This window comes from Chrysemys picta, chromosome 5 (assembly GCF_011386835.1).
Source record: "Chrysemys picta bellii isolate R12L10 chromosome 5, ASM1138683v2, whole genome shotgun sequence".
Classification (NCBI taxonomy): Eukaryota; Metazoa; Chordata; order Testudines; family Emydidae; genus Chrysemys; species Chrysemys picta.
The window spans coordinates 95,187,971-95,201,240 of NC_088795.1; the positions used below are offsets into that span (position 1 = coordinate 95,187,971).

The 13,270-nt window shown below is 41.2% G+C and overlaps 1 long non-coding RNA gene across 1 annotated transcript; it reads left to right on the forward strand.

The window, feature by feature from the left end:
* The first annotated feature begins 269 nt into the window (after positions 1 to 269).
* Positions 270 to 12,883, forward strand: LOC135983994 (uncharacterized). Its single transcript, XR_010601897.1, has 5 exons — positions 270 to 373; positions 2,158 to 2,258; positions 2,728 to 2,847; positions 3,512 to 3,647; positions 12,279 to 12,883. It is a non-coding gene; the product is annotated as an uncharacterized LOC135983994 (long non-coding RNA).
* The last annotated feature ends 387 nt before the right edge of the window (positions 12,884 to 13,270 follow it).

The following is a 13,270-nucleotide window of genomic DNA, read 5'->3' on the forward strand; positions in this document are numbered from 1 at the left end:
CGGCCATCAATAATATAGCTGTAACAAACCACATTTCAGTGGGGGAAAAATACACATTATAATTTTGCCAATCACACACTCTAAGTTGCCACTAATAAAACATTACATTTATTCTGTAGGTGTGATGGGATACACAGACTCCCACATTAGCCCCTTCTGGGTCAATGAGAGCCTATGGGATCAATCAGCTCCACCTTGTTACACCTGTCAGAGGTGTCAAGCCTGCAGGGAGAAGTTAAGAGGAAAAAGCCCATTTTAGCAGTGGCAGTCTGGGAGAGGGTGTGGACTTCTTGAGCTAGCCCTGTGATGGAAGGCTCAGCTGGGGGCACAGCCTAACTAGAGAGGCCTAAATGCCAAAGTCTCCTTGGGGCAGGTAGGCCTTGCGTTCTCCATAACTAGTTTGGGTCTCCTTTTTTTAAATCTTCAGAACAGACTGAGAAAGGCCTAGCTGTGGGGAAGGTAGGTAGCAACCCAGGGATACTGCAGAGGGTCTGAATAAAAGAGACCATATGTTTCATAAAGGATCCTGTGGCTAGAATCCAGAGTAGATGGTTGGCTTGAGTTCACCAACTGCTCCACCTAAGGTGGTGATGTGAAAACCCTGAGGCCTAGAGCAGAAAGGCCCACAAAGCCTGAAGTTGGGGCAAAGCTCTGCTGTGATGCTGCTAGACGATTGGTGTGGGGACTCTGTTTACCCCAGAAGGGGTAGGACTAAAAGTGCTCTGACTGAAGGACTGAGTCACAGGAAGAGGCAGATCAGCACTGGGTTGGAGGGGGAGTTGGTACCAAAGGAGAAGTGGCATCTTTGTCACACCCAACCGTGGGGTGGAGGGGCACGGAGGCATATAGTAATTAGACTTGCAACCTTGATAATAATCCCATTCTTGGCTTTATGTATGACATGGAGCTTGCCTGGCTAAAATGACAATTTTGCTCTACTTTTACTAATATCTTATTTAAGACCCTGATTTAGCAAGGCACTAAGCAGATACTTAAAGAACTGGAATAGTTCCACTGAAGTAAGTGAGACTACTGTGCTTACCTTGCTGAATCCAGATCTAAATAAATTAAACCCTAATCTGTGGCCTTGTGTTTCCTGAGCAACACTGGGAAAGACTAAAACTTGAAGTCTTTAATAAATAACTTTGAAATGTTATCAAAGAAATTTAATTTTAAATCTCCAAGGAAGTTGTCATCTAATTCCTCTCCCATCAACATCCCTGTATCAAAATAGCATGGGGAGGAGATAACTGTAAAGCCCTTTTTGAAGATAGTGTAGGATCATATTTTTCACTCAAACTCTCCAAACAACTCTGGCAAAGACATTTAGGGGAATCTCTCGCTCCCCTCCAGTCCCACATTCAAGCCTATTGCAAGCAAGCTATTGGCTATAGACTTATTTCCCAGAATTTGCAATGTGCTATAACCTGGTGTTTCACCAATGTATGCAATGGTATTTTTGGACCAATTAACACCAGGTTGAATTGAATTAATTCCTTAATAGATTTATTCTTGTTCATCTGTTCTGTAGAAGCTTCAGTTGTCTGAATCTTAAGAAATGTTTTCAATTTATGATCCATTTTCTTAATAAGCTGATATCAAGTGTTTTCCTCTAGAGATGTCAAAGAAACCAAATCAATAAACAGACTGGAGCTGTGTGAGTGATAGACTACAGCCTCTGTGGCCAGTGCCTTCAAAGAGTCTCTACTTGCACTACCAAATTTGCAATCTATTAATTGATCTAGCTGCTTCTGATGTTTTGACTTCTTGGTTGATTTATATTACTTTGTCCCCATAAGAGAAAATTGTGAAGAAGCCAAAACCAAAAAGGAATTAGATAATCACAAATTTTATTAATTTAGAAAAAAATGGAAAAATCACAACTTTTAAACTTTTTACAAATGTTTAACCCCACTTTTTATTACTAAACCTAAAGAGCACCTTATAACAACAAGGAAAGAGAACTCCACATATTTTCACTTGAAAAGGCAAAAATATTGACTTTAGTAGCCCCATTCCACATATCATTATCAAAGTCTTGACCCTGCAAATATTTATGCATGTGTTTCTTATGTGAACATTCCCACTGATGCAATCCAGAAAAGCATTGTGAGTCTTGCACATTTTTGTTCTTCAAACTTCCTCCTACATCTTTAGCCACTGACCAAGTATTGGAGGAAACTGTTGCCTTTGAAATTACCAGAAATTCTTATCTGAAGGGGAAGTTGGTGGAGACGACTCACTGAGTGAAACTAAGTGTAAGTAAAGATTTGCATGGTGGAGGCCTTGCACAAAAATTTGAGCCATAGATAGAAAGCCCGACCTTCACAGGAAAAGAGTCCGAATTTAAGTGAATTTCATTTAGGTTTTAAACTAGGGTCATAATGGTGACAAAAACTTGCATAATATCTATCCATGAGAGTCAATCTTATGTTGCAGGGTAGCTGGGAATGGAGGCAGTGCCTTATTAGCAGCAGTCACTGGCACAGAAAGAGCAGTAGGGGCCAACTCCTCACATGGATCATCCCAGAGCCTGTCACGGTTGCAGTCCTATAAAGTGTGATCATGAGGGTGGGGTTATAGCATTCAGTCTTGATGGGCACTGGCAGGGCCGGCACAACCCATTAGGCGACCTAGGCGATCGCCTAGGGCACTAACATTTGCGGCAAAAAAGCTGGCGGTGCTCCTGGGCACTGGTTCAGTCACGAGGGATTGTGCTTTTTCCAGAGACATACTGAAACCCTGAGCCCTCCATGGAGTGCATCACTCCCTACTCCATAAGGCAGAGATGGACATGGATTGAGAAACACTGAACTAGGACTCCTTGGAAATGTCAAGTTTGGAGGGGTAAGGCTTAGACTGGATTTTTATCTGTCACATTTATTGGTTTGTTTATAAAGTAAAACCTCGGGGGAGGGAGGGTTAAGTGTACATATATACGATAACTGAACTGTACTAGGACTTGTCTTTAAAACATGAAAGTTAATATGTAATAAGGTAGGGTGTGAATTTAAAGCAGATTAATTATTCCCAATTAACTGCATGTGTGGGTGAGTGCTTGTAACAGGATGCACTTCTGCTTTACGGGCCAGAAGGCTTTGGGCCAGGCAGCTCTATTTAATTAGATCTGTCCAGCTACACCAATGTGGGTTGCTGGACTTAAGAGGAAAAAAACTAAGCAGTTGAGAGCTGTGATTTAAGGAGAACAGACTGCTCCTGTGTGAAGCAAGGAATCTGGCTTGGCCTAAGGATTATAGGAGTACTGTGGCCTACCGGAACCCTTGAGAGGAGGAGTACTTGTGGCACCTTAGAGACTAACAAATTTATTAGAGCATAAGCTTTCGTGGACTACAGCCCACCTGGTCTGTGTTGTCAGGGTGACTGGGGCCCAGGAGATGACAAGCAGTAAAATGGACTGTTGTCTCTAGGGCCTGCCTGAAAGGAAGGGGGCTGAAGGCTGAGCTCAGTGAGGCTGAAGATTCTTATGTTTTGATGCTGTTTTTGGACTAAGGGACTTTGTTACCATGGAAGGGGTGAGAACAAAAATGTGACCTGACTGGAGAGCCAAGACCGTGGGAGCCATGAGGAAGAATGAAGTAGAGAGACTGCAATGCCTGATTTTTGCCATGATGGGTTTCTCCAGCACAGTGAGTTCTGTATAGTGCTCCTATTCTGGAATAATATTACTTTTTCCCATTTAGCTTAATCCATTCTGGAACAGTTAATCATGAATAGCTATTCCAGCATAATTCCTTGTGTAAACAAGCCCTTAGATCTGGTATGAAGCCACCTGTTCACAATGGCTCACTTATGATTAACTCACTAAAGTATCATAGTGATGAGTGAGCCTCAAAATGTTGGAGGGTTTGTTAATTCTACTCTATCTAGATAAGCACCTAAACATATGTAAGGTTATTTAGACCCAGAAATTCTCTCCAGCACTCCCTGCTCTATTGTCTCCTCCTAACTTCCATCTAATCTGAGAGACATCTTTTCAATTAAAGCATCCCCTATTTCCCAGATACATATGCATGAAACCCTATCATTCTTGTTAGCAGGATTGACGCTTGTAAATCTTCTGTCTCCAGTAGAGCCCTCTGCCAAGATCACAGCTACAGCGTGGTAGGCAGCATACATACACACAATATAAAACAGTCCCTACCTTGAATATTTGACAATCTAATTAGATTAAAAAGGGAGGGAGAAAGGAAGCATCATCCCCCATTTAACAGAAGACAAAATGAGGCACAAAGACTTGTCTGAGGTCCTTCAGGAAGTCTGTGGCAGTTAAGGACAGCCATTCTTCTTAAATTGCAAAAAAGGATTTTCATAAATGTATTCAGATATAAACCTCAATTCAATTTCAGAAGTATGCAAAACCCTTTCAATTTCCTGTGAACATTCATAGAGGCATTTTGTGTGCTCTCAAGAAAGATCATGGAAAGCTAGTCTTGAAAACAATCATGTGAATCTATCCACATACAGGCTTCGACTGGAAATTGAGATAACCCCCCTAGGTACATATTCAAGGGCCCACCCTGCTCCTTTTATTATGAATGAGTCATCCAGTCACAGATCAGGAAAAATACCTTGTGACATAAATAACCCACTAGAGTACAAATACTCAAAGCAAAAGTTGCAGTGAATAGTTTGTGAACACTCCTTTGGAAGAAGTGTGTTTGCATAAAACAAAGAAATGAACAAAAATCTGTCAATATTTGTGAATAATTCACACACAAAGCAAATTCATTGAGAAAATTATGTTCTATAATACTTTGCCCAACTCTATTTCCATTATCACAGAAGCATTTTTCCTGGTGTGCTAAATTGAGCAAATCAAATCAACCAAATAATTTTTTAATCTTGTGTTTAATTCACTGTCATGGATGTTCCCCATGAGTATTGGTTATGCCCTTACAAAATGGGTTGCCTTCGCGTTTTCTTACTACCAGGGGTCTATTTGCTTTCAGTATTCAGTAGGCACACGTTACTGTAACATCTCTCTAAATTTAGATTGCTTCAAAAGCAGTTAATTCAGGTTAAAAATAACTTTGTGTGACTTAATCAGAAACACACTGTGTGCTTAAAAAGAGAATTGACTTATATGGAAACAAAATACAAGAGTAGCACTGCACAAAAGTCTTGAGGAAATAAGAGCTAGACAAAAAATATAGGGCTGCATCCACTGCTTCACTCAGGGCGGGGGCCCTCAGAGCTGGCTACAGCTTCCTGATTTACTGCCCAATCCCCAACTGAACACAGCTTGTTCCAGCAGTCCCTCCTAATTGCGCACTGCACTAAGGGCTGCAGGGTAGGCAACAGAGGAGCCAGCTCTATACCCTCTGGGGGCCCTACATTTTGTCTGTTTCTCTTTTCTAGCCTCTCCTTTCTATCATCATCTCCCTGAAAAGCAGCACCACCTTTCCTCTTGTTCTCTCTTATTAACTCCACCTTCTGCTCTTTACCCCATGGCTCTCTGGTGCTACATTTTCTTTCTCCCCTCTTCAGTGGGGCTGGAATGCTGCTGCACCCCCTGGCTTGAATTTGTAATAACAAACACCAAATATATGGCTTCCATCATCAGCACCCCTACTAGAAACATTGTCCCAACATCTTGCCCCTTTTTCTGTTTTGTCCCCTTTGTTCCCCTTTTTCCTCATGGCTGTCCTCTCCCATGTTCCCAGCTGTATTTCATTGTCTCTTCAGTCTTCTCCATCTCACTTTCTCTATCAATCACCACAACACCCCATAATAGGTAGATAACTAATTATTAACTCAGCTGACGTTATCCCTCCACCACCACCCTCAGGACTGTGCAGGGGAGAGAATTTATGGGGGCATGAGGGCCCATGGGGTCCTACCCCTCATCCAGCATGTAGGCATAGGGACAAAGACAGCTGGAAGGAGCCCCCCTGAAACTCAGCTGAGAGCAGCAGAGACCAGTAGCTGTGGTATGGAGATGCAGGTTTTGATGTCATCAGATTCCAACATTTTTACAGCTTTTATTCTGGACTAGGCTTGACACCTGGCTGAGATTTGACTGCCCTGGCAGCTTTATGGATTTGCCAGTTGCCAGAAAAATAATTTAATCTGCTGGGTATTTTTTTTATTATTATTATTATTTTTTACGTGGGTCAAAATATGTGAATTATTAGCACAATATACTGGGATATCTAATGGTAAATGTTTGTGTTCAGCTAAAGATGTGGCTGTATTCCCACTCCTGCAGTTTACATGATAACAGATAAAAACTGCTGAAAATACAGCAGCTGGGTATCCACCAACAGGCAAGTACACTGCATGTGTTTGAGAGAGGGTTTGAGTCATGCAAGAGTGAGGAGATATGCAATATTACCAATCTTACCTCTGTTATTTCTCTAGATATAATAAGTGGCTTTGGGGGGGGGGGTGGTTCCGGAGTTGTCTGAGGGTTGGTTGCCTTGCTGCGGGGAGGGGAAACAGGTGTGTGTGGTGTGTGGTGTTTTTTTTTTTTTTGCATTTCAAAGGAGGTAACCCTGGACACTCTTGTCTGCTGATTCCATTCTAGATAGGTTCTTCTATCACAGTCATCACCATAGTATCTGAACACCTTCCAGTAGTGCATTAAACAGCATGATTATACATCTGCCATATGGCTGGGGTCTCATCCTCTCCTGGTAGGGAATTGTGTGCAGTCTTGTTTTGGCAGGATTGTCTCAGTATGCCTGTTGCCTCTCCAGTATGTGTTTGCACTGGAGAAGGAAAGGTCAAAGAAATCCACCTTGCACTTGGAGCAGAAGGTGGGTGAGGTTTGTGATGGTCCTTACTTCCTGGGGGAATTCATTGCACAGTCTTGGAGCAGCCCCTGAGAAAACTCCCACACAGCAATCAGTGGTGTGCCTGAACTGATAAATTGTTAGTGAGTTGCTGTTCCAGGGCAGAACAATCCCTTGCCATTTAAGAGTCTCTGGTGTCCACCAACAACTTTTCATTAGATTATATAGTGTTTTTGTTAGCCATGTACATGATGTATATGTTTGGAAAGACCTTTCTTTATATAAGGTGGAGGAATGTGATGTCCGATCTCTTTAAATATTTGGGCACTTTGCACTTCTCCATCCCCAGTGTAAAGTCTCACTTTTGTTGGCTTCACTTCTGCTGCCAAAACAACAATAAGGCTACCACCGCAGGCAGCTGTGCTTTGAATCAGCTCCCCCGTGTCACTATCTTTGTTCGGTCCAAATATAACAAGGTCCATTGTGCATGAGGAATCAAGTTGTTGACCACGTCTTTATCATGAAGCTTTAGGCGATCATCTAGATACCCTGAGGTAAGCCATGGAGCACCTTGATGCTAAGGACTGAGACCTTGAACAGATTGGCTGGCTGTTCCCACTGTCTCCCAACCCTTCCTCATAGTCTCTTTATTTCAGCCTTTCTCCACATGCCCTCTGTACTCTCCTGCTTTCCCTTCTCCCATACCCCCTCATTTTAGTGTCTGCTCTACCTTCCTTGTCTCACTTTATAGCTAAATCCCCTCTCAACAAAATCCTATCCACGCAATTGTATTCAATGGGACTTCAGCATAGGCTGCATAATGCATAGGCGTAAGTGCTTTTCTGGAACAAGGATGCTTTCCTTAATCAGGACCTAAATTCTATTTACATTGGCTTGTTAATTTATGAAGAGTTGTCAAAAAGATATATAAATAAATCTGAGAAAATTGTGATTTTTAGTTAATTTAGTTAAGCAACATTAATCAAATAGGTTATTAATTACAAATTGTTCAGTTAGCTGAATAAATCATTATTTTTTTCTCCAGAAGTGTAGAATTTTAAATCATCACTAGACATTGACTTAGTCTTTTAAATGTAGGTCTGTAGGAATGCAAAGTAAATGTAAAAATGATATTCAACTTAACTATTTTTCATTAGCAACAAAATTGTCACCATAAGCAAATACAAAGACTAACATGATCTTGCAAATTACAACATCAATTCCGGTACTTCTCAAGTGTATCTGCTTTGAACACAGAGCCCCAGATTTCAGTAAGAGGGCTAGTTTCATCCATCAGTCACTGATTATCACCTTACAACTGGGAAATTCCCTCACTGATAAATGCTTCATCAGAGTCTGCTTTAGTCACCACGGATCCTAAGCCTCTGCCTCAGGTATTTCTGTGTGAGAAGTGAAGATTCTGCAACAAAAGAAAACAGCTTTTAAAGTGTTTAACCACTTTCCTTCCCCCAGCCCAATTATTTTCATTGGCTTATGTATGTCAGAGGGCTGATTGCATAGCATGCTAGGTCACTCCCAAATTCCATTGCTTTGTGTTCTGCTTTCTCCTTTAATGATCCTGTGGTGGTGGTCTTCACTGTGGATTTGATTATAAGATGAAAGGGGCTGGGTGAGAGTCTGTGAGCAAGGACCCTTTGGGTATGTTTACACTGCTATTAGACACCCAAGGCTGGCACATGCCAGCTGATTCGGGTTCCTGGGACTTCGGCTAAAGGACTGTTTAATTGCAGTGTAGATTTCTGAGCTTGGGCTGGAGTCTGGGCTCTAGGACCCTCCAAGGTGGGAGGGTCCCACAGCTCGGGCTGCAACCCAAGCCCTGAAGTCGACACTGAAATGAAACCGTCCCGCAGCCTGAGCTCTGAGAGCCTGAGTCAGCTGGCATGGACCAGCCACAGGTTTTTATCTGCAGTGTCTTCAGTCCCTGCTCTTCCTACATATAACAGAGAGGGTATGGCAGTGGCAAGGAGAAGAGCCATCTTGGCTGGCTCAGGTTAAATAATCCTATGTATTAATTTGTATGGTGGGTTGGGATTCTCGATTATGAATCGCCACCTTTCTTTGATGCCTGGTGTTGATTTGGGGATGGGGAGCAGAAGGAGAAAGACTTGATCCCTTTTCATAGGGCAGGATTTTCAAAAGTACTCACCATTGGCCTTTTTCAACTTCCACTGAAGTCAAAGGGAGTTTTACCATCTACTTCAGTGGAACAGTTAGGCCAAAACTGGGTACTTTTGAAAATTCCACACACAATCCCCTAGAATATCTGTTGTAAAAATATCACTCTTACTAGCAATGAATGCCTCACCATTTCAGGCTTTCACAGCCATATCCCCAAGATAAAAATCACTATTGATTTCACGGGGCGTTCCACTAATAGAATAATGGCATGATATGAATCCTATATAATATTTACATCTTCCTTTAAAGGGATAGTTTAGGCCTCTTTCCTAAAGATAGATAAATCCAATGCAGCAGCATCTTAATCTTAAAAGCTTTGGATTTATTTTTAAAATAACTGCTTAACCAGCAGCCCACTAATTAGAGCCTCTTGTACCATCATACATTCTTTTCCCTTCTTGGTGTTTATACTCTTCAAATACTTGTAGACTGTGTTGACACTCCCCTTTAGCCATCTTAGCCAGGCTACAAATAGGTAGGGTTTCTGTCCTTTTAGTGGGAGATTTTCAAAGGCACAAATGTCATTTAGGTAGTCAATTCCTATTGAAAGTCAATGGGAATTAGGCACCTAGCTGCTCTTTGCATCTTTGAATATCTCATATTTACTATTTGTTGAAAATAAACAAGTTGTTTATAGCAAGTAATTTTTTTTTAACCTAGGTAGGAAAGAGGATGTCAAAAATACAGGGTAGTGAAATATGGCAGAAAAGAAACAGGATAGGTTATGAGTAACTTTATTTTGTTGCTCCTTTCTGAACTCCTTTCAGTTTCTGAGTATCTTTCCTGAATTGTATATAGCTGCATATTTTAACTCCTAAACAAGGCCAAAGCAAAGCAAAACCTTGTTTGATTAAAGCACGAGCTTCCAATCAAAAGGATGGGACAAACTTATTCATCTTTTCAAGTTTTGCTTAGAATTGAAATATTTTTTTATTACCATAGCACTTAGTAGGTCTACTCATGGACCAGGATGCTGTTATATTAGGCATTGTACACAGACAACAAAAAGAAGGTCCCTGCACAAAGGAGCTTACAATCCAAGTATAAGATGAGATCCAAGAGATGGATACAGAGAGGAAATACCAGGAAACAATGAGACCATATTGGACAACATGATAGGCTGCTGGTGTGCAGAGACCACTGCCCCTAACTGTTGGCAATTGTTTTGCATGTATCACAGTAAAGGGGGCATTTGAAGGTGGATAATGAGATGACTGTGATGGTTACAAAGAGCTCCTCCCAAAAGTGTGGGGTAGCACAGGAAAAAAAGTTTAAATTTTCAGACACCTTTTATCAAGTGAGCAATAGAGGCTAATCTTGTGAGCTGATTGGAGGCAAAGAAATAGCTTGGTAGTGAGTGAGAGATGATAGGCAGTGTGGGGATTTACTGGGAAGAGCCTTGAAAGTGAAGACTAACAACTTATGTTTGATCTGATGTCACTCCTGTCTTTGAATCTCTCTACTGGCTCCCCTTTCCCAATGATGGATGGGAGGATGGTCTTTGCAGCTGCATTATGAATGGATACAAGCAGGGCACGATTGCATTTGTCATGGCCAGAAAAAGGGATGTTGCAGTATCAAGATAAGAGCTTGGATGAGAGCGCTCGCTGTGTGGATGGATAAAAGACCATCTCTTAGATGTTGTGCAGAAGGAATCAGCAAAATGTAGATGTAGCCTGGAGGTGAGGAACTAGAGGCTCAAGTAGAAGATGATGCCCAGGTTAGTGGTGTGTGTGGAGGGCAGGATGGTGGTGCAGACCACACAGAGGATAACTTCCTTTTCAGCAGAAACTCCTCATCTTGCAAGTGTTTTCCTTTATTGTTCAGATTGAAATGTCAGCATGAACAATTTAGAAATGCTGAAATGCACAACTTGCTAGTTTAGACACCAGTGGGGCTACTGTGTCGGTTTCCTCTCAGACACTTCACTGCCTAAAATGGAATTGAACTGTAATCAGGCACCAGTGCAACAGCTTCACCATTCTTCACAGATTAAAAAAATCTACTAAAAAAAAAGAGGCTGAAGTAACGCTGGCTGAGTAGTTTCACCACAGTGCTCTTCAAAAATTATCCTACGTAGACCAGCAACTGGCAAGATACCGCAAGATACAGCACTAGCTGGGAGGCTGGAACCCAGTAGGTGATAGAAACATATACGATTTGTTCTGGGATCCTACATCCAGAAGTGGCCAATATCAGATGCAGCAGAAAAGTATATATAAAAATAATATACATAGCCAATTCTGCAATGGAAGAAAGTGGAAGGAATTTTCCCTTTAGGAGACTAGGGATCTGCCCTTGCATGGATGTACAAAAATGGCTAGTGCAAATGACCACAATTGCAGTAGTTGACCAAGGACACCTTCTGGCAAGAGGCAGTGGCTACTCCTAAATGGGCAAGGAAGAGGCAGGGATACAGTTCTACTCCCCTAATTGGTACTGATCATCATGACTGATTTGGCAGAGGAGGGAAAGTATACTCCTGTGAGGACACTGATTCTTCTTTTCCATATCATGTTTGCTGGGTATGTTTGTGCTCTTGAGGTTAAGGTGACCAGACAGCAAGTGTGAAAAATCAGGACTGGGTTAGGAGCCGCTATAAGAGAGAGACCTAAAAATCAGGACTGTCCCTATAAAATCGGGACATCTGGGCACTCTACTTGAGATCCTGTCTGATTCCTCTCTCCCTTTCATTAAATGTGTTGGCAGTTGACATTCATTAACTAGTATTTTATATTGGTATCCTAAATTCTAGAGCTGCTCAACTATTACACTGAACTTGGGTGAGTCCATTTTTGTATGGGCGAGGTCAGCATTATTCATTGGTTTTTGAGTGTTCGGATGGCCACCAGCTACTTATGAAAAGTTTCATACATTACAAAGGCTTAGCACCATTCAAAAATATATTCTGGAAGTGCATTATTTGATTTTCATCTGTTCAAAACATTTTCTCTTATTCTCAGGGAACAGAAATAATATCCTGGGACTTCAGTTACTGACCAGGCACCATTAACAGGGAATAATTTTAGTGAACCTTCTGAATAATCTAATCAGAAATTTTGTTTGCATAAACTGCTTGGTGAATACTTACAAATAATCAATGTTATCAAAAATCAGGCTCAGTCTGTGAATTAGCCAAGAATATGAAAAAGGGCTAACATTTTCAGGACCTATTAACTGCAATCAGTAATTCAACTAGCAGTGTAAGAAATATTTTTCCTTTTGTAACACTCATACTTCTGACTAAAAGCACAATTAAAACATGTTAACAACTGCCACCTTAGGTTAGTCTCCAGATTTAATATTCTGGCTCTTGTTTTGTAGCTTACAGATGACAACATCTACCAACAGTATTTATTTCCGCTGTCTTCTGCACAGCAAAGCTGAGATTATTCTTGCAACAGTAATCAAGATCTTCAGGTTTTTTGGCTGCAAAGAGTCATTCAACTGTATTTGAAAAATAAAATTGAAATTCTCCAACAGATAATAAAGTACATTCCTGCTCCCTTTCAGTTCTGTCTGTTCATATGAGCTGAACTGCATTAATACAAGCTGAAGATAGTTTGTCTGCTACTAGTTGAAAAGATAAATTCAACTGCCTGAAACCATGTGTTAGGTTTGTATAACTTCACTCCTATTATAGGACCTTGAGCTCTTAGTGCATTCCTCTGTCAGTCCTACTGCAATATAAAAGGAACTATGAAAAGATCCTGAGGGGGAATATTTTCTTTGACTTCAGGGATGTAACTGCTACAGTCATCAGTGTGTGTGTGTTTTTTTTTTTTTTTTAAATGGTGAAAGATTTTAGGATTCAATGCTGCTCCCATTCTTATGTATCATTTGGAGAGGGGAAAGCAGTGGTATCCGCTGCCTAGTTAGCATTGCTGTACATTTCTGATGCTTTTCTTAGCTGGAACACCATAGCCCTTAGGGATGTGATTTAGTCAGTAGGTACTTCGGCAGTGCCTTCAGCTTCTAGTGCTCTATGGAGCAGCATGTCTGGATCCTGTCTGTTCAGCTGTTGCTGGGATACAGTGGAGGTTGATGGTGGAAAGAGCGTCCCTGTGTTGCTTTTCTCCCATTGCACATCTGCTAGACTTTTTAAGATTTGGCACTCACTAAATACACAGCATGCCAATAGAGTTAATACAATAGGCAGAGAAAACATATATATTCAAAAGGGGGAAATCCGTGTCAAGCAGGCACCTTTCATGAGCACTCAATAGGTACATATCTGAAAACATGAGCTCTTTACTATTTCATAGGAAAAAATGTCAATTTTGACCATAAAAAGCTTAATAAAAAATTAAAACTTG